Genomic DNA, 19,325 nt, shown 5'->3' on the forward strand with positions numbered 1-19,325 from the left:
AGAGGAAACTGTAGAGTTGAAGAGGAATAATTTCTACGAGGCAGTAGCACGAACCCTCAAAGCCTGTCCCAGATATGATATCAAAATCATACTTGGGGATTTTAACAGCCAAGTAGGGATGGAGCCCTTATTCAAGCGATACGTTGGCTCCCATAGCTTACATCAAAATACAAATGATAACGGACTGCGGATTATTCAATTAATAGTGTCACACGAAATGGTTGTTGGAAGTACCTAGTTTGCGCGGCAAGCGGTCCACAAAAAGACGGGACCACTTTCAACCAAATAGATCACGTGCTGATCGAAAGCCGCCACCTCTCAGCTTTGATGAATATCAATATAGGCTCGTATCACTATTTCGTTGGCATGGAATAACATCACCACCCAGAATCCCCTCTGACAATCAGGTGAGAATTAACACTGAAGCTATCCACAACACTTTTAAGAGGAAAATTGATGGCGTAATAACTACAGTCAACAGAGATCCTGAAGATGAAGCATTCACAAATGATCTTCACAATCACATGAAGAATGTTATCATAAATACGACCCACTTGACACACTTGGCCCCAGCCGCAAAAAGAGTCGGAACGGCTGGTTTGACGATGAATGCTAGCAATGGAATGGAAGAATGCTGCATACCGAGTAATGTTGCATCCTCAAAGAACTCGGGCACACGCGGAGGCTTATCACGAAATCCGACGAGCGGAGCAGCGGCTTCACAGATGGAAGAAGGAAGCCTGGGAGAACCAACAGGTCTATGAACTCGAAAAGTACAGGGAGCAACCACATCAGGCCCGGAAGTTTTCCTAACAAGTCAGCAGGATGGAGCCTTACACACCGGGGGCGATGGTTTGAGTACTTTGATGAACTACTGAACAACCAGAACGGCGAGTTGGAGGCCGCGCAAAATGAAGACGACGGACAAATGCTACCACCACCAAATATTCATCGACTTAAAAACCATAAGTCACCAGGAGCCGATGGAATTACAGCCGGATTGATTACAATTACACCAAGTGGTTCATCAACTTGTGCTCAAGGTGTGGGACAGTGACGATGCCCACCACACTTTTTTTTCTTGTGGAAGGTGGGATGGGGTTCGTCAGCTCTCTATTTAACGCCCAGAATACCACTGGCCCATACCTGGCCCACTCCAAGTAAATTAGAAACATATCATATTTTCTCTGTGCGGCAAGCGATGGAAAAACTGTTCGAATATGGACATCAGTTGCATGATTTTTCAACGACTTTAAAGCCGCTGACCCTGACCAATGTGCGAGACCAGATAAAAGCAGCAGGATCGCTCTCAATACCATTCGACATCAACAACGGTCTAAGACAAGGGGATGCCTGATCATGTGTCCTCTTCAACCTGGTCCTGGAAAAAGTGATCTGTGATGGTGAATTAAATGCGAGGGGTACGATCCTCTTTAAGTCCACCCAACTGCTGGCCTACGCTGACGATATCGACATCATGGGAAGAACCTATCTTAGGTCAAATCACAACCGATAACAGCTACGACGATGAAGTCACTAATAAACTGCGTACACCGCGTCACACAATGACAGGCAATGAATGTTCTGAACAAAAGCTCAACAAAAAGCCCTTCTCTCAAAACCAGCCATTTCGAATAAAGCTGGAATCTCGGTAGTTTAACTATTTATTTTAAAGTCCGGGTATAATTGGCGCCATTGAGTGCGAGCTGCCAAACTGCTCGCAAGAAAGCTGGGAAAATTCATTTTTTTTCTGCCGTCGACGCACGCGTGTGAGTTACATCGTTCTATGTCGAATTTAAGGGGGTGTAATTTTTTTTTCACCAAATACAGCCATGTGAAATGAAAGGTCTCGATGAATACTTATCAATTTTTATATTTAATTCACAAGGAGGGAGGGAGGAGGCTGAAAAACAATAATTTCTTTCCAGCCATTCACAGAACCTACCCAACCCTAAAATCTTAAAAATCACAAACTGCCACTATATGGTTCCTAGACTCTGAAATATCCACTCATACCGACATCTGATCAAACAAAGTTAATAATAGTATATTGCCTCCTTCAGTGTACTGTAGTGCACCATCACGATCTGGAATGAAGTGCTCAAACGCACTTCAAGGGCCTGATCCAATTGGATAGTTGCGCCAAACGATTATTATTATTAATAGTACACTACTATAATTTTAGTAAATGGCTGCAACCTTAAGTTCATCCTTGAATCATGCAGCAATATAGGCTATGATATAGAGCATAATACTACTGAGTTTCGTGGAAATGGCACTATTAATTATAAAGCCATAATAGGTCATAATTGTCTCTTCTGTATAAATTCTAAGATTTTGAATGTCAGTAGCACGCAAAAGTAGATATGCTGACATAATATATGTATACACATTACATGTTAGCTGTTAATGGAGCAAATGTGCACTCAATGACTTTATAAAAGAAATACACAAAGCGTTCCGGTTTCTCGGTTAGTTTCATTTGTTCAATTTGGTTTGATTGGCTTGGGAGGCCGAGGTAGACTTTCTGTCAGTGACATACGTTAATTACAAAAAAACAAAAGCATCCCCGAATATGAAATGACGAACCGCGACGAAGTGATATTTTGATTGATTGATTGTCCATTGAAGCCGCGAGCAACAGTTCGGACAGGCCATCCGACGGCTTGTCGCTTGTCGAACCCTGGGCTTAAAGTGAGATTCTGCAAAAATTGATATGCAAATTTGACATACAACTTTCTCAATAATTATACGTTTTGCGTAAATCTTTTTAATAGTGTTTCTTATATAATGAATTTATTTTACGATTGAGTAAAGAAACGAAAAAGTCTAATTTGTAATTTCTTCTAATACCTATCTAAGTACTATGTATCTACAAAACCCACTTTATCCATAATCTTAGTTGGTGAGTTCTTATTAGCGTTGTTTGCATACAATCGAGGGAGCTCTTCATAATTTCTCCTCACTTCGAACATGAATAGAGCGCACTAGGTTACTAATCGAGCGTAACATCTTCGTCTCCATTCTGATATGGCGGCAGCAAAGGACGCCACTTCATCCAGGTGGCGCTGATAAGTGAAACAATTTCATAGCCTAATTCACCATTGGCTTAAAGCACTTATAAGGAGTACTTAAATCGTTCAGTTTCCGGCAGGTCGCTACCAATAACGATGAATAGGACGATGCTGAACTTTCGACGCAGATTTGATGCTCTGGAGGACATTGTCTTGAGCATGAATCGGCGGATTCTGGTGGGGGACGACTCTGGCGCCAGGGCACAGACGCATGGAAAGTCCCGAAATTGAACATAGGGAGATTCGTTCATGAAATAGTTCAAGCCGCGCTAGACGACATTTCGTGAGGTGGAGGGGCTACAGCTGATAATTCCCAAATTCAGTCATAAACTCGATAACGATAGCCAACTTCCATGCTTTCGAGGTCACACAGTCCTAAGAAAGCTTGTATGTATTGGTACACCTGCGAACTGAGTGCCACAAGCTCCGCGGTTTAGCGCAGCGTCTAAACGACCGGGAGGTATGTACCAGAATGACAGAGTGGACATTAAATAAAAGGAGACTCCGTAGCGCGGTAAGTAAATGGCAGTAGTTAGTCGACGAGACCATAAGTCTGCGTCTGCGTTATATTGTATGCTGCATTGCTTTTTCGAGCAAATCAATTCAACAGTGAAAGGCTGTGGCTTTAAGGGGCTATATGTATTTGGAGCCCCCAAAATAGGATTTTTTTGTCCAAGATTTTTCTGAATTATAATCCACAATAAATATACCAACTGATTAAGCATCTGTTCAGAGGTAAGAAAAAAATGTATTATTGACATTTTTTACAAAATAGCGGCTGTATAAACACCAAACGATTGAAAACACCTTCACAAGACGGCTCCATTCAGTTTATAACTTTCTGATTTTTTTAATGGCATTTTCTGTTGCTGTTCTGCTCTTGCTCTGTTGAACTGCTGCTAAGAAAAAAACATTTAAAGTTGCTATGATTTTTAAAATAGCTTCCTCTGCTATTTTTCTGTCACTGTATTTTATTTAAGTAAGGGAAGCAATGTTTCGCTTCCTTGCAATGATCCCAAGCCTCTGATACGGTCATTTCGTTGTCGAGCCTTCATCGCGAATTCATAAATTGTATGGAGCCAATGCGGTGAATTATAATCTTGTGGAGGTGTTTTCAGAATTGCTTCCGGGGCAGCAGAATTGATTGCCGATGAATCGTGTGGTGTATTGGTTCGATCGAATAAACAATGACTGCTTAAGGGGGTCATCCCCTGTGTCGGATCCGCGGAATTGAATTTTTTTTTTGGCATCGATTGTATCTAGATACAGTATAGAATATACGGACAAAGTGATTTTTTGATATTCGGAGTCGGAAATTATAGTGTTAAACATGTGATAAGTCACATACCAGATTTATGTCGATCGCCGTAATAACGCTCGTATTTATCGATCCGAATGATGTTGGAATGATTTCGCTAAAAAGACAAGAATTAAAGCGAAGGCTGCACATGTGTTTCTTGAAGAAACCTGAGGTTTATGGATTAGGTATAGCCGATTAATGGCCAGTTGAGGTTTTGTGGCTAAAAATCGCATTCTATTTTTTAAAAGCGTTTTTCTCGAAACTGCATGTTGAAAATCGGCTGCCACCATAGCCGAAAATCTATCCAACGAAATGCTTTAAAATTTTCACGACTTAATCAGAACTTATTTCTACGGTCCGCAAACTAGGACAATTGCGATTGATTCAATAGTTTTTTCTTATCCATTGAAGAAACCGTGAAAAAACACCAAAATCCATAAAAAAAGGTTAACACGGCACCAAAAATTTCGTTTTTAATATTTTTCAACAATCCTAATTTGCAGACTGTAGTTAAGTCTATATGTTAAAGTGCCGTTTACTTTTTCTCTTTTTTGGAGATTAGTGTATAAATTGCTCTGTATTTCAATAACGAACTATGCGATCGGGCTGGAAAAATTACTATGCACGCTCAAGATATTAATAAATCTATGGTGAAAAATTCGTATTTGTATCTTTATCCAATTCTTCACGAAATATTTCTAAAAAACGCCAAAAAAAAAACGGCCTTCACACGGGATGACCGCTTTAAGTTCCCAATTTAATAAGTAGTACATTCAATTGTACAGTAATAACAATCGAATTTTTGGTACCTTATGATTTAAAGTTAAAAGTAGTGTTGAGTAGTCGAGGTGCCTTTCTTGAATCAGAAAGGTGATTCATTTTTGTGTGACTGATGATCTGTTACCGACGTTTTTGAATAAGTAAGGAAAAAAACTGGCGACAAATGTAATATCGAAGTCTCGCGTTCGTGATTTAATATATATATATATTTATTGTGGAGATGCCAAATCTCTCATCAGGCGCGTCCCTTCGTGCGGATAAGGGAATGTTCGGCGAATGTGTCATGGGCATGCATAGGCACGCATCGGAGATGTGCTTATCCGCAAGCCGGGTAGGTGGGAACAAAAAGCCTGCCCGTGGATAAAAATTTGTTACGGGAAGGATACCCAGAAATAAAACCAAACAGAGAAACAGGAGAATAAAGTTACGGTGCAGGGATTCGGAAACCCAGTCCCGGCGGTTTGTGCGAGTGGGCAAGCGGGCTCCCGGCCCTCGATATCCAACGACCACAGTCCCTCAGGAGTGGGAACCTTGGCTACTGTGGCATCTGATGTTGCAAGCGTATGGGAGGGACTGGAATTGTCTTCATGGATGGACCCATTCAGAAGTAGCTCGATTCTTCCCAGAGCCCCTCCCACACGGGCACAAACCCCCGCGATCGCTACTCCCAGTGGGAAGTGTGTAGAAGTCTGGAGCTGCCTTTACTGCCCTCAGTAAAAAGATCATGGAGCTGTGTGAATTCATAAAGGAGCGTAGGAACATTCACCAGAATATAAGGGCCATGATAAGAGGCATCGGCTGGCGTACGACAAGGCTCAGGACGCACAGGGGGAAAGCCGTTGATTGAAAAATTGAACCAGGCGACTCATGTAACGCCTGTTCAAAACACAAAAGAGGAGAAATCGGGGAAGAGGCTGCGAGAAAAGCTGAACGACCCAACAGGCCAGCAAACCCCGAAAAAAAAAAGGATTCAACTCCCAAAAAGGCAGAGCTCATGAGAACTACGACTCAAGCTTACAGAGAAACTGTTGCAGCGGCGACCTCGACGAAAAGGAACCGGACTTTCAAAGATGCATGCGGAAGCCTGAAGGAAAGTGGAACCTCGGAGAAGAAACGATCGGAGGAAGGAAGACCATATATTGGAGCTTAAGAAATCCAAGGATGTAACCGCGGACAAATTCTTCAACCAAATCGGACAGTCGTTAGGGCAGGAAGCCGACATAAGGGCTAGCAGACCGGAGATCACTATAATCTGCAAAGATATAGATGAAATCACGATGAAGGAAGAGGTTCGCGGAGCGTTAGAGAAGCAGTTCGATCTTGTCGAAATGCAAGAGTCAGCGATGAAAACGCTGAGGAAAGCCTACGAGGGAACACAAATCGCCATCATCAGCCCACCAGTAGAGACAGCATTCAAACTGTTAGAAGCAGGGAGAGTGAGAATAGGCTGGGTTGTGTATTGTCTTAGGGAACCGGTGACGTGGCCTTGGTCACATTCTGAAGGCATGCACTAGTCCAAATGACGGATCGAAGCAATGCAGAAGATGCGTAGAGGGAGGCCATATAAGCAAGGGCTGCGGAGCTGACCCAAATTGCCTACTGTGCAAAGAGAAGGAGGTTGTGAATCATTGGCATATTGCAGGTAGTAGCAGGTGCCCGGATGGTATCCCCAACCGAGCTTTGAAATTGGCAGAGAAGACTATGCCTGATATTTTCGCCAACACCTTCTATGGTGGACGTAATTAGCGTTGTGGTAAACCTGCCAAAATGTCCACTGATTTCTGCCGGCTGCTGTGCCGTATTCACCTTAGATGTAAAAAACGCATTCAACTCGGCCAACTGGAACAAAATTAAAGGGACGTTGGCTGCCATAGGGTGCTGATGACCTAGCTGTAGTTGTTACAGTAAAACGCCCAGGAGATGTGAAGGTCTACGCGATGGAAACATTAAGAACGGCAAAGTCCTGGCTAGAAAAGGCCGGGCTAAGCTTGACGGTGTAAAAATGTTGCCAAATATTGGTGGGCCGAAACCCTGCCGGAGGTTGGTGCTAGCCGGACTGGTGCGCTCCACCCTGCTCTACTCGTCAGCTGTGTGGGCAGAGGCGCTTGCAAACTCTCAGAGGCGGATGGCTTTGGGGGTTTGCAGTGCTTTTAGAACCACATCAAATTAGGCAGTATTGGTGGTGGCAGGTACGATCCCTGTCGACATTCTGGCTAAAAAAATGAGTGTGCTATACCATGCAAGACGTGTGGAGAGGCACACAGAGCGTCGAAATGCGGCAAAGTCAGAGTCGTATGATCTCTGGCAATGCAGATAGGATGAGTCTACGGAGACTCGGTGGACGCTCACGCCCATTCCCAACATTAAGAAGTGGCTTGAGTTGAAACATGGGGAGACCAACTACCACATTACCCAGTTCCCTCATGGGACACTGTGGTTGATACCGGCAGTACCTGCACCGCTTCGGATTGAATGATTCTCCGAATTGTCCTAGATGCGGTAGCATACCGGAGGACCCAGAGCATGTGATTTTTCTCTGCAAAAGATTTACAATGGAGAGGAAGAAACTAAGCCAACTGTTGGGCAGAACCGTGAGCCCGGAGAACTTAGTAGCGGAGATGCTGAGGTCCGAGGAAAACTGGCTTACGGTTTCCTCCGCAACCGCTGAAGGAACAAAGAAGGAGAAAAGCCGAAAGGAGGAGTAGGACGAATACCTAAAGGCAAGCCTACCGAGGGGAGTAATACCTAAATGGTAGTCCCGCCGGGTTGAAGTTGGAGAGACCGGGGGTGGCTTTTAGGGGGCGCGAATCGCATATGCGCCCGCTATAGCTCGGGAGTTTGTGCGGTGGGGCTGGGGCGGACGACGTCTACAAATACCTCGGCTTATTGCAAGCGACAAAACCTCCTGTGGCAATAATGAAATATTGTCTGTTCGACTGTTCGAGGGAACTAAAATTCTAGCAACCAACCCCTTGACAACACTTGAACACTCCTTCTATGTACTTTCGATGAGATACAGTGGAGTAATACGAATTTAGATTCTGTCAATAGACGGGAAAGGGTAGTTCCTGCAAACAACAACACGCACAATAGAGCTGCCGAAAAATTGAAATCCCACGTCATCAGGGAGGAAGTGGGGGTACTTGATTTGAAAACATTGCACTATAATCAAGTGCATTCTCTTCGTGAGTTTTTCTTTCAGAAACAATCCTCTAGCCAATTACACCAGGCTACCGTCATGACAGATAATAAATTATCTCCTTTGAACTTGAAAAGCAGAGAATGGGATCCCATGTCGAATGTTACTTCAGTCCAATATAAGATATAAGAGAGAAACCCATTCACGGAGGTCATATAAAAAATTTGTTGTTGCCAGGCATTGACATCGAAGCCTCCAACAAATGGTGGACTAATGGTGTAATTTTCTATGGAGACCGAAACATTCCTGACTTCAATTCAGGATGCTTCGAGTTTTAACATATACATGGAACTAATTTTCTTATAAAAAATGGATTTCTCTTTCACCGTGCTAAGCTTTTGTTGGCATAATTTTGTCCTAATTACTCAATTTGTGGTAAGTATAATAGGTTGAATGGAAATCCAGATTGAAAAAAAAATCAAATACTTGAACTCTAAAACATAAAATAGAAAAAGCTGTTACATAATCCACAGAATTGATTTTTATTAACTTTGATCCATTGGAAGACACCACCAACACGTCTTCTTTCTTTTTAGCCTTTGTTCCATTCACAAGTGGGATCGGCTTGTCGTGATCGGTTGCGCCATTTTATTTTATCGAAGGGCTTCGCGACTAAGCTTTCAAATCACCATCCAGCGTATCAAGCCACCGTTGCTTCGATCGGCCTTTTGGTCGTTTACGATCGACTTTGACGTTCGGATAAATCTTGGCAAATGAATTCTCGCTAGCGTGAATTACGTGACCATACCATGGAGGACGCCCCTCTCGCAAATTTTTCACGAACGGTGCAACCCCTTTCGGATGTGATCAAGGCGTGTTACGTCACTAGTCCAACGCAACATTTTCGTTTACATCATAGTAGAATAATTGGTTTTTAATCGGCTTGCAAGAGCAGTTTAAAAAGTGAAACTGAAAAATAATAATAATCGTTGGCAGAACACTTCATATTGGATCAGGGCCTTGAAGTGTGTGAGACCACTTCATTGCAGACCCACCATAGTATACTGTGGGAGGCAATGTGGTCAGCATTGCGCTCGCCCGAGATCATTACTCTGATTTGACTCAGGCACTCATTCACAGCTGAGTCGACTGGTATCTGACGTCAAATCACGATACAAATTCCACTGCCACCAGTGAGATCCAATATGGATTGTTGTGCCAACGATTATTATTTACCTATTTTAATTATAAACTTTTGTCCATTAAATAAGGCTCAACTCTCGTCCTGAAAACATAATGCAGATGTAAGAGTCCGACAATCCTGAAAAATTGGGTACAGTTGAATTCTTAGCAAATTAATAATGGAGCAGCCCTTCACTCAAAGTTCTTCACATAAGCAATCACAAAACCTTCCAAATCGGAAGCATCCACGGACTTGTCTAATTGTAGGATGATGGATGATCTTTTAATTTAACTGAATTTTGCTTACTCTGCTTTAATAGAAGAAGCTACTATTATTTTTTTCATGACTTTTAAATTTAGCAATGCATGTGCGACCATAACAATATACTTAGATACAGTGTGATGCAAAAATGAGTTAACACCGTTTGAAAGTATAAAAATCCTCTCATTATAGCGCATGTGGTGAAATTAGCAGAAAAGTTTGTTTATTATCATATTCTATAATGCGGGAGCAACCCATCCGGTTTGAAATTAGCCCTCTCTTTCTCTCAAAAGAGAACACTAGTACCATATTGACTCAATTCAGCAGCAAACCGAAAACTATTCTTCTCCCATTATTCTCCACCCATCACTATTCTAATAGAAAAATTATTTTTTGTAGTCATTGTTTGGAAAAGTGCTACGCTAGACAGCATATTTTAGTTGCAATGAGAGTCCTTTCATCGCAATAAAAATCGAAGTTATTTCTGGTGCCGGGGCAGGTAAATCGAGCCGAGAAAATGCAAAAGTATTGCGGAATGAACAAAATCTAAAATCAAAATTATAAAAAATTTAAATCCAATCCAAGGGGGAGCTCGAATAATATCGGGCGTCAGCTGTTATATTTTTGGGCTACTATTCGGTTCTGATATGCTAAAGAGGACTAAAGAAGCTACTTTTCTTGCAAACAACGCCGTTAGTAAAGGGAGGCTCAAAGAGCATTGAAAGACGTTGGAATGAAAACTTTTCAGGAAAAGCTAGGCTTCTCCGAAAATTCACAAAAAACGGATTTTTTCTAAAAGCAATGAGAAGCTCGTCTCCGTGCTGTGTTTACATCAGACGCGAAGACGAATCTCTACGTTTCCACTTTAGACCTCCAGAAATTAAATAAACACGAGCAAGCTGCCCACCGCATCGAGTCGTCTCAAGCAACTTGTCGGCTTTCAGACAATAATTGCCTCCCCACACATCAAAACCAGTTAATGAAAACTTGAAGTCGCTAGCAAGCCGCCGACGGTTACATATAACATGTGTGACCGGGCTAGCCGCGATATTAACGGCAATAAAAAGAAACGCTCAAAAACGACAATCTGGCGGGTGATGTCATCCCAGAAGTGGCTTTCTTATTCCGCAGCTCACTGCGGACTTTCCAGAAAAAGGTTCTCTTGCCCTGCTCGCCCGTTGTATTGAATTAACAACACATGACGTTTCCAGCACTGTTGCGTATCGATTTAACAAACCTGAGGGTGACACCTGGGGGGTATTATTTACGCGCACTAGGCATGGCCGACGGCGGTACCTGTCCTCACCTGGTGCTCGGTGTCGCTCTACATTTTATTAGATCACGGTCGCCCACGCCGGCTGTTATCTCCTTTTGCGATGCAGTCGAGGTCAAAGCCCGGTTCCGCCCAGAATTCATTAAGGACAAGCGAGGTGCAGTCGCCTACACACCACTTTTTTGCTCGATTTCCGAGTTATGAACTTTTCTTCCTCGGCCGTGTGTGATATAAGCGATTTTCCTCGGTTTATATACACGAAACCGCTGGCACTAAGGCGAAACTTCACAGCAGGTATCACAACATCTTGATAGCAGGTCCCCGAAAAATAAAGACCATGAGCCCACTTCCACGCACAAAGTATCCAACTCCGCGTGACGTTGGAAACAAACTGGCGACGTCCGCGAGAGGCTAGCACCGAAACGCCGCTCTCAGCCCGTCAACACGTAATGAGATTTGCTTGAGCGAGGCTTCTCCAAGACGCCTAACTTCTTCAGGTGGCGAGTGACGCGATTGCGGGTTACGCCGTTAGCTCAGCTCCGACTCACACATAACACAAGTGGTCTACTATGCCAGAAGCTCGCGCTATATTGCACTTATAAGTGTTGTTCCACGGATAAATCCTCCGCCTAAGTTGCATACATCGTTGGCGACACGTTCGGTAACTAGTAACTATCTTCATTTTCAGGTAGCGCGGAAGCCGTAAGGAAGCGGTGCATTAACATTCGTATTCATTGCGAGCTGGTGCACTTCATAGCAAATGCTAGTCTCGCTGCTGAGGTCACAGTACATCTAATAAGTAGTATCACACGCTCAATGGACCGGAGTTGCAAGTTTATTGTGGAAGCTTATCCGTACCGCAGTACATCCAATATTGTGCATTACACACATGTACATGGAGACACTGCTAGATTACCTAATCGGAAACTTTCGAAGCGCTTCCCATCCATATCCAAATATGCTTCTCAGGAACACTTATTTAGGGGCGCATAAAAGGAACGCGTCCCGGCAATGAGGCGCAATGATAAAAATTATATGAAATGAAAGCGTAGCAGAAGCGCTCCGTACTGCTTTGGAAGCGTTCTAGGTTGCGCTTCTGGAGCGCTCCTTTTCCTGTTGCGTAGAGGTCATGTGTACCGATAAGCTTCCCCACCACATTCGTAGGTGCGGACCATTAAGTGTGGGCCAAGAAGACTTCTCACGACTTCGTAAATAGTCAACAGCAAAAGCTACCCTACTCAAAACAACCAGTTATGTAGCTAAGTTGCAGATAAAACTATAGTTTAGACAGCAGGAAGGGGGAGTGTGGTAGCTGTCTAGTATCTACCTGTGACCCGGACCAGGAGCTTTTCTCACTAGAGCAACTGAACCTCCGAAATAAAAAAAAATATTTTGAAAGTTACCGAAACCTGGCTTTATAACGGCGGAGGAGCATATTAACGCTTGTACTTAATCCTCCAGTTGTAAACAATATAAAACAACAATAATAATCTTCTGCGCGACAATCAACTGGGATCTGGGCCATGAAGCGTGTTTCAGCACTTGATTCAAGACCGTAACGGTACACTGTAGGAGGTAATGTGTTCAGCCTTTCAAATGCCCGTTATTACATATTACAGTGCCCATACACTATCAAATAAATTGCGCAACGTTGCGTTGTGCAATTGCGTTTCTCATACATTTGGTACAATTTCGTTCAAACATTAGTTACAAGTTGGAAGTGGTACGAGTAACATGTTATCAAGCGCTGTTGCATCTATTATTATCGCGTGAAACTTATCACACAATCGTACGAGTTCGGGAAGGGGTGTAGGGACAAGGGATTGCACATCGTGGTAATCACTACTCCACCAATAAGCGCATTTATGATAGGATGGTGACCTGTTTTCGGGACGCTGTAACTTTTTAGTCAGTAGTGACCGCTATCCCTTCATTGGCTTGTGCATTCGGAATATTGCCGTGGACGAAAACCTGGATCTCGAAAGCGGCGGATAAGGACTACTATGTCCAAATTCCGAATGCATCATCCAAACTCTTCCGTGTAGCGGATGAATCTGCCCTCGTGACATCCGAGGTAGCGGTCGACTCTTTGCCCGCTTACTTTTACAACAAAGAGGGGTGGACTTTAAGGTTTACCCGGCCAACATGCTGAGTATGTTGAGTGGACCACCGCCGAAGGCACCCGCCATGACACTACGCCTCGCATGAATTTTGCGGATGTTACCGAAGAGGAAGTTCGACGAGCCATGAACAGCTCGAAGAACTGGCGGTATGGATCCGGTGCAGAACTTCTGGTACAAAAAGTTTACCAGTATACGTAGTCGGTTGGCACACAGCATAAATCAGGTCAGGAGTTGGCCGGAGAAATTTCCACCCTTCCTTACTGCGGGGATTACCCACCTTATCCCTAAAAAGGACACGGTGCAGGACCCCGCAGACACAAGACCGATTACTTACCTATCAACCCTCTACAAATTCATAACGTCCATCATTAGTGGAAGATATAAAGCGCGCCTCGAGGTCAACAACATTCTCTCTTCTCGAGGAGTAGAAGGGCTGCCGAGTTGGGTCAAGGGATTGCAAAAAGCAGCTCATTATCGACTCGGTTGTTGTAGGACAAGCGACTAGAGGCCAAAGAAACCTCTTTAGTTACTATATCTATTATGACAAGGCTTTCGATGGCGTCCGGGATGCCTGGCTAATCGATGTCCTACATCTGTATCGCATTGATCGGAAACTAATAAAGTTTTTGGCGGAGATCATAGAAGGATGGCATACCACCTTATCAGTGCCTTCATCTGAGGGTGCCAATACCTCAGAGCCTATCCGTATATGGAGAGGCATCTTCCGGGTGGATTCTGTCAGTCCTCTTTGGTTTTCCATAGCACTGAATCCCTTTTCATGGCTACTGAATGATGTCAGAAGGCATACTTTTCCAATATATGCCCTACGTGCTAAGTGCGAACTGACACACTTGATGTACTTAGATGACATCAAGTTGCATGCTGGTACTAACGACCACTTTAGAAGTCTGTTGCGAATAGTTGACATGTTCAGCCATGATATTCGGATGGAGTTTGAGTTAGACAAGTGTCGAATCTAAGCCATCTGCAAAGGTCATCACGAGCCGCATGCCGGACATATCATTGGTGACTTCCACATCGAAGTTATGACCAAGACAGACTTCTATAAATACCTAGGAATTCTGCAAAGGAACCAATGCTTGAGTTGGTGATCTGAATGATGCTCTTCTGTCCAAATTCCTGCGACATGTGAAACTGGTGCTGAAATCGGATCTCTCGGGGAACAATAAAATAATCGCGTTAAATGTATTCGCTATCCTTTCACTGGCTTATGCATTCAGAATATTGCGTTTGCCACTGCCACTGCCTCGGAAAATCAAAGAAATTTGGCGTCTCGAGCGGGTGGTTGTGGTTTACATAATATTGTCAGCTTCAGGTATTGTGCTTAAATCTCTCACGGCTTCCTTTCATCTCCAAGAACTATCACACAGTATGGGTCAAACCATGCAGTAATATACCAATCTGCATACGTGCTCGATGTTGCGGGGAGTCCTCGACGAGCGCCCCTTTAGCTTTTAAGTAGGTAGGATCTTCCGATCCTAAATGCTTGGCACTTCGTGCTAGTATTAGGTCGAATCCGGCCATTACAATATTATAATACTCTAAAGGAGGCAATGTGGTCAGCATTGAACACGTCTGCTATTATAGGCGGCATCAAAGTCGATGAAAAGATGGTGCAACTGATGGCCATATTTAAACAGTTTTTCCGTTGCTTGCCGCACAGAGAAAATCTGATCTGTTGCTGATTTGCCTCGAAAGAGGCTTCCTCTTTGGTATGGGCCGATGAAGTTCTGGGAGTGTGGGGGTATCCGACCTAGCAAAATAGCGGAGAATATCTTATAGATGGTACTCAGCAGCGTGTTACCTTTATAATTGCTACACTGTGTGATATCCCTCTTTTTATTTATAGGACATATAATGCCTCGTTGCCAGTCGGCAGGCATTGATTCGCTGTCCCACACGCATAAGTTGATGTACCGCTTGGTGTAGTTGGTCGCCTCCATATTTAACCAATTCGGCTGTAATTTCATCGGATCCTGGCGACTTATGGATTTTAAGCCGGTGGATTGCACGGAATGTTTCTTTTATGCTTGGTGGTGGCAGCATTTGTCCGTCGTCTTCAGTTGGCAGGACCTTCAACTCGCCGATATTTTGGTTGTTGACCAGTTCATCAAAATACTCAACCTATCGCTCCAATATTCCTATTCTGTCGGAAATCAGATTTCCCTCTTTGTCTCGGCAGGAGGAGCATCGAGGTGTATATGGCCTGACCGTCCCCACTGAGTCTCCCTCACGAGATAATCTTGGAAATTCAAATTTGACCGCTTTTCAAGGGGGATGGGCTTTATGAGTTTCGATCGGGTTTGAAGAGGAGTATCTGCCCCTTCGCCTTCCGTAAACTTTGAACCATTTCCGATAATATACTCGAAAATTCAACCTTTATCGCAGTTATAACTCAGCCTTCAGCTGAAACATATCGCGCAACGAAAGCCAACACGCCCAAAAACACAATGCACAACACGACACATCAAACATGCCCATGGATTAGGGCAGGCTGGTACGGAATTTGTTTGATAGTTACCCTAGTTTGGCTCAGATACTCATTCACAGCTGAGTCAACTGATATCATGCGCCTTTAGTTTAATTAGGTTTATTAACAAATCATTATTTATATTATCCCATTTACATTTAACAACAATCATTAAATTTGAGAATCTTTTACATTTAATAACAATCATTGCAAATCTTTTACATTTAATAAAAAAAATTAAAATGGAAAATAAATCTTTATATATACTAGCTCTGCGGAACTGGCGGTGAAATTTTTAAGATGGGTTGTACGTAGGCCAAGTAAAACGAAAGGCAAGGCTTGGGGCCATGAAGAGTCATCGTGTGCCATTATAGCCTTCAGTGCCGTATGTCAGCGTTCCAGCATTTCATCGGATTGCGGGTGATGCGAAGTCGTCCGGCGGCGTTTGAAGCCCAGGTGTTTCCCCAACTCCGAGAACAGGGTAGACTCGAACTTCATTCCCTGGCCAGTAATGACTTCGGCCGGAACTCCGAAGGTTGGGATCCATTTCCGACAAAGGGCCTCGGCGCAGGATTGTTCGAAAATGTCGGCCAGAGATATTGCTTCAGACCACCGCGTGAACGTATCGATGACTGTGAGACAATATTTAAAATCATGCGAATCTCGCAAAGAGGCAATAATTTCGATGCGCATCGTGAAAATGTTTTGTAGACTGAGGGAATGAGCCTCCTCCTCTCTGCACGTGACTTTACATTCTGGCACGCGATGCACTGTCTGGCTCAGGAGTTAACATCTTTATTCATCGACGGCCAAAAATACTTGCTAGTGACAAGCCGATTCGTTGTTCGAATGCTTGGGTGCGCAAGATCATGTACTGTATGGAATACTTCCTTGTGAGAAGTGGCGGGAATATATGGCCTAAGCCCCTTTTTAGATGTCTCGTATTTCTGACGTTTAGCCGAAAAGGGGAAACGCCTGAAATTTGTATTTGGAGTAGCTCTTCAGGCTCTGAAGCACCACGTTATCCTTCTTTGCATCGGCGATTGCCGAAAAATCGACTTTGGCAGAGATTTTAACCCTTGAAACTCATGACAAAGCATCTCCAACAACATTATCCCTGCCGGACACATGCTGGACGTCCGAAGTAAACTGGCTTGTGAAGCCCATGTGCCGAAGGTAAGAGGTTTGTGGTACGTGGACACTGGGCCTGCTTTCTAGGGAGTGTTGGAAGCGCTTGGCCATGTACGCCGCTAATAGCTTACGATCATAGGTGCTGTAGTTCTGTTGGGCTGTATTTTTGGAAAAAAAGATCAACGGCTGCCAGATTTGGTTCAGCTTTTGGGACAGCACCAACTACGATGTGATCAGTGTGAGGAAATGCCAGAAATGTAGTCTGGACGGCCTCCGTAGACCACGCAATCGCGCGATAGCCTCTGGTATTAGGTCTAGACAAGTAGGGAAGTTTAACATGCCCAAAAACCATCGCAGATCATTGACCGAATTACATTGTGGAAGTCTGTGATGACCTTCGCTGGACCCGGTTGCATTTCCCCTCAGCGGAGAATCGTGCATATTTTTCTTTTGGGTAGGTTCAGCCCCCGCCTTTCCCTCTTGTGCATTAAATGTCAAAACTGAGAACAGCTTTGAAAAGTACTAATAGCGTACAGGACTGTATTCGTATTTGTATTTGAAAACGAATTTTATACACCCTTTTGCATTTATGGAGACCCGTGCATCTGCGTTCACAGCTCCCAACTTCTCACCAAATTTAACGTCGATTTGTATAACCGTTTCTGAGAAAAATGCGTGTTACAGACAGTAAACCGATTTTTTTGTTTTACACAAATCCTTTAAAATGCATATGTGCGTGTACGTCCACCAAGCTGCCTATAGAGGAATTTTGAAGCATCATTCGTTCACAGATTCCTTTGGGTCCCGCTGGATTGTGGCAAGTGGTAAGCGTGTGGAACCGGGGGCTCGAAAGTGATGATTTCTCTAACAGACCCATTTTCAGAAACTATCAAAACAAAAAATCTTAAAAAAAATCAATATGCCACTATATGGTGCCTAGGTTTCGAAAGATCCTCCATACCGATATTTGTTGAAATAAAGTTAATAATTGCATATTCATCATCATCAACGGCGCAACAACCGGTATCCGGTCTAGGCCTGCCTTAATAAGGAACTCCAGACATCCCGGTTTTGTGCCGAGATCCACCAATTCAATATCCCTAAAAGCTGTCTGGCGTCCTGACCTACGCCATCGCTTCATCTCAGGCAGGGTCTGCCTCGTCTTCTTTTTCTACCATAGATATTGCCCTTATAGACTTTCTGGGCTGGATCATCCTCATCCATACAGGTTAAGTGACCCGCCTACCGTAACCTATTGAACCGAATTTTATCCACAACTTGACGGTCATGGTATCGCTCATAGATTTCGTTGTTATGTAGGCTACGGAATCGTCCATTCTCATGTAGGGGACCAAAAATTCTTCGGAGGATTCTTCTTTCGAACGCGACCAAGAGTTCGCAATTCTTCTTACTAAGAACCCAAGTCTCTGAGGAATACATAAGGACTGGTAAGATCATTGTCTTATCAGTAAGAGCTTTGACCCTATGGTGAGACGTTTCGAGTGGAACAGTTTTTGTAAGCTGAAATAGGCTCTGTTGGCTGACAACAACCTTGCCCGGATTTCATCATCGTAGCTGTTATTGGTTGTGATTTTCGACCCTAGATAGAAGAGATTATCAACGGTCTCAAAGTTGTATTCTCCTATCTTTATTCTTCCCGTTTGACCAGTGGGGTCTGATGTTGTTGGTTGGTTAGTTTTCTGTGCTGACGTTGCCACCATATATTTTGTCCTGCCTTCATTGATGTGCATCCCAATATCTCGCATCAATGGCCGCCTGCTCGATCTGGATGAAGGCAGTCTGTACGTCTCGGGCGGTTCTTCCCATGATGTCGATATCGTCAGCATAGGCCAGTAGTTGGGTGGACTTAAAGAGGATCGTACGTCTTGCATTTGCCTCAGCATCACAGATCACTTTCTCGAGAACCAGGATAAAGTCTTAGACCGTTGTTGATGTTGAATGGTTTTGAGAGTGATCCTGCTGCTTTTATCTGGCCTCGTACATTGGTCAGGGTCAGCCTAGACAGTCTTATCAGAAGGGCTGGAGAAGCCCCCTTAGCACCACAATGTAGACTATAAACATAGAGCATGATCCTATCAAATTTGGTAGAAATCACACTATTACTAACAAAGTTATAACAGGTCAAAATTGTCACTTCTTTGCAATGCTGGCAGTTCGTTGAGATGAGCGCCGGGGTTCTTGGTTCTCCAATATTATCCCCCTGTCAAGACGCAGATTTTGTCACGTGCCTTGACTTAGGAGTCAACAAAACTAAACCCGCCCGGGGTAAACTGCTCAATAGAAACGTGAAGTCTCGGGGATTGATACCGCCGAAGATTTTAACCTCAAAGGGGCTAAATGTGTGACCTTAATTATATGGGAGGACAGAAGCTTTTCTGGAGAGCTTAGAGCAAAATCAACTCAATTAATTCATTATTAATTTTACAAACTTAAATTAGTTCAGAAGAAAATATAAATACACTTAGTTGTGCACTTTCAAATTGCAATTACATTGAAAATTTAATTGTTATTATATTGGGGTTCACTTCCATTGTTTTTATTTTGTTTTC

At 43.6% G+C, this 19,325-nt stretch overlaps 1 protein-coding gene across 4 annotated transcripts in view; it reads right to left on the minus strand.

The window, feature by feature from the left end:
• The window catches only part of LOC119656262, an 86,586-nt gene extending 75,007 nt beyond the window's left edge, over window positions 1-11,579 (minus strand). The window contains exon 1 of one of the 4 annotated variants that reach the window (XM_038062683.1): window positions 10,975-11,579. The gene's annotated coding sequence lies outside the window, so the exon portion shown is untranslated. The remainder of the gene's footprint in view (window positions 1-10,974) is intronic. The other 3 variants (XM_038062684.1, XM_038062682.1, XM_038062681.1) reach the window with 3 other exon arrangements.
• Between the last annotated feature and the right edge of the window lie 7,746 nt (window positions 11,580-19,325).

This window comes from Hermetia illucens, chromosome 4 (assembly GCF_905115235.1).
Source record: "Hermetia illucens chromosome 4, iHerIll2.2.curated.20191125, whole genome shotgun sequence".
Classification (NCBI taxonomy): domain Eukaryota; kingdom Metazoa; phylum Arthropoda; class Insecta; order Diptera; family Stratiomyidae; genus Hermetia; species Hermetia illucens.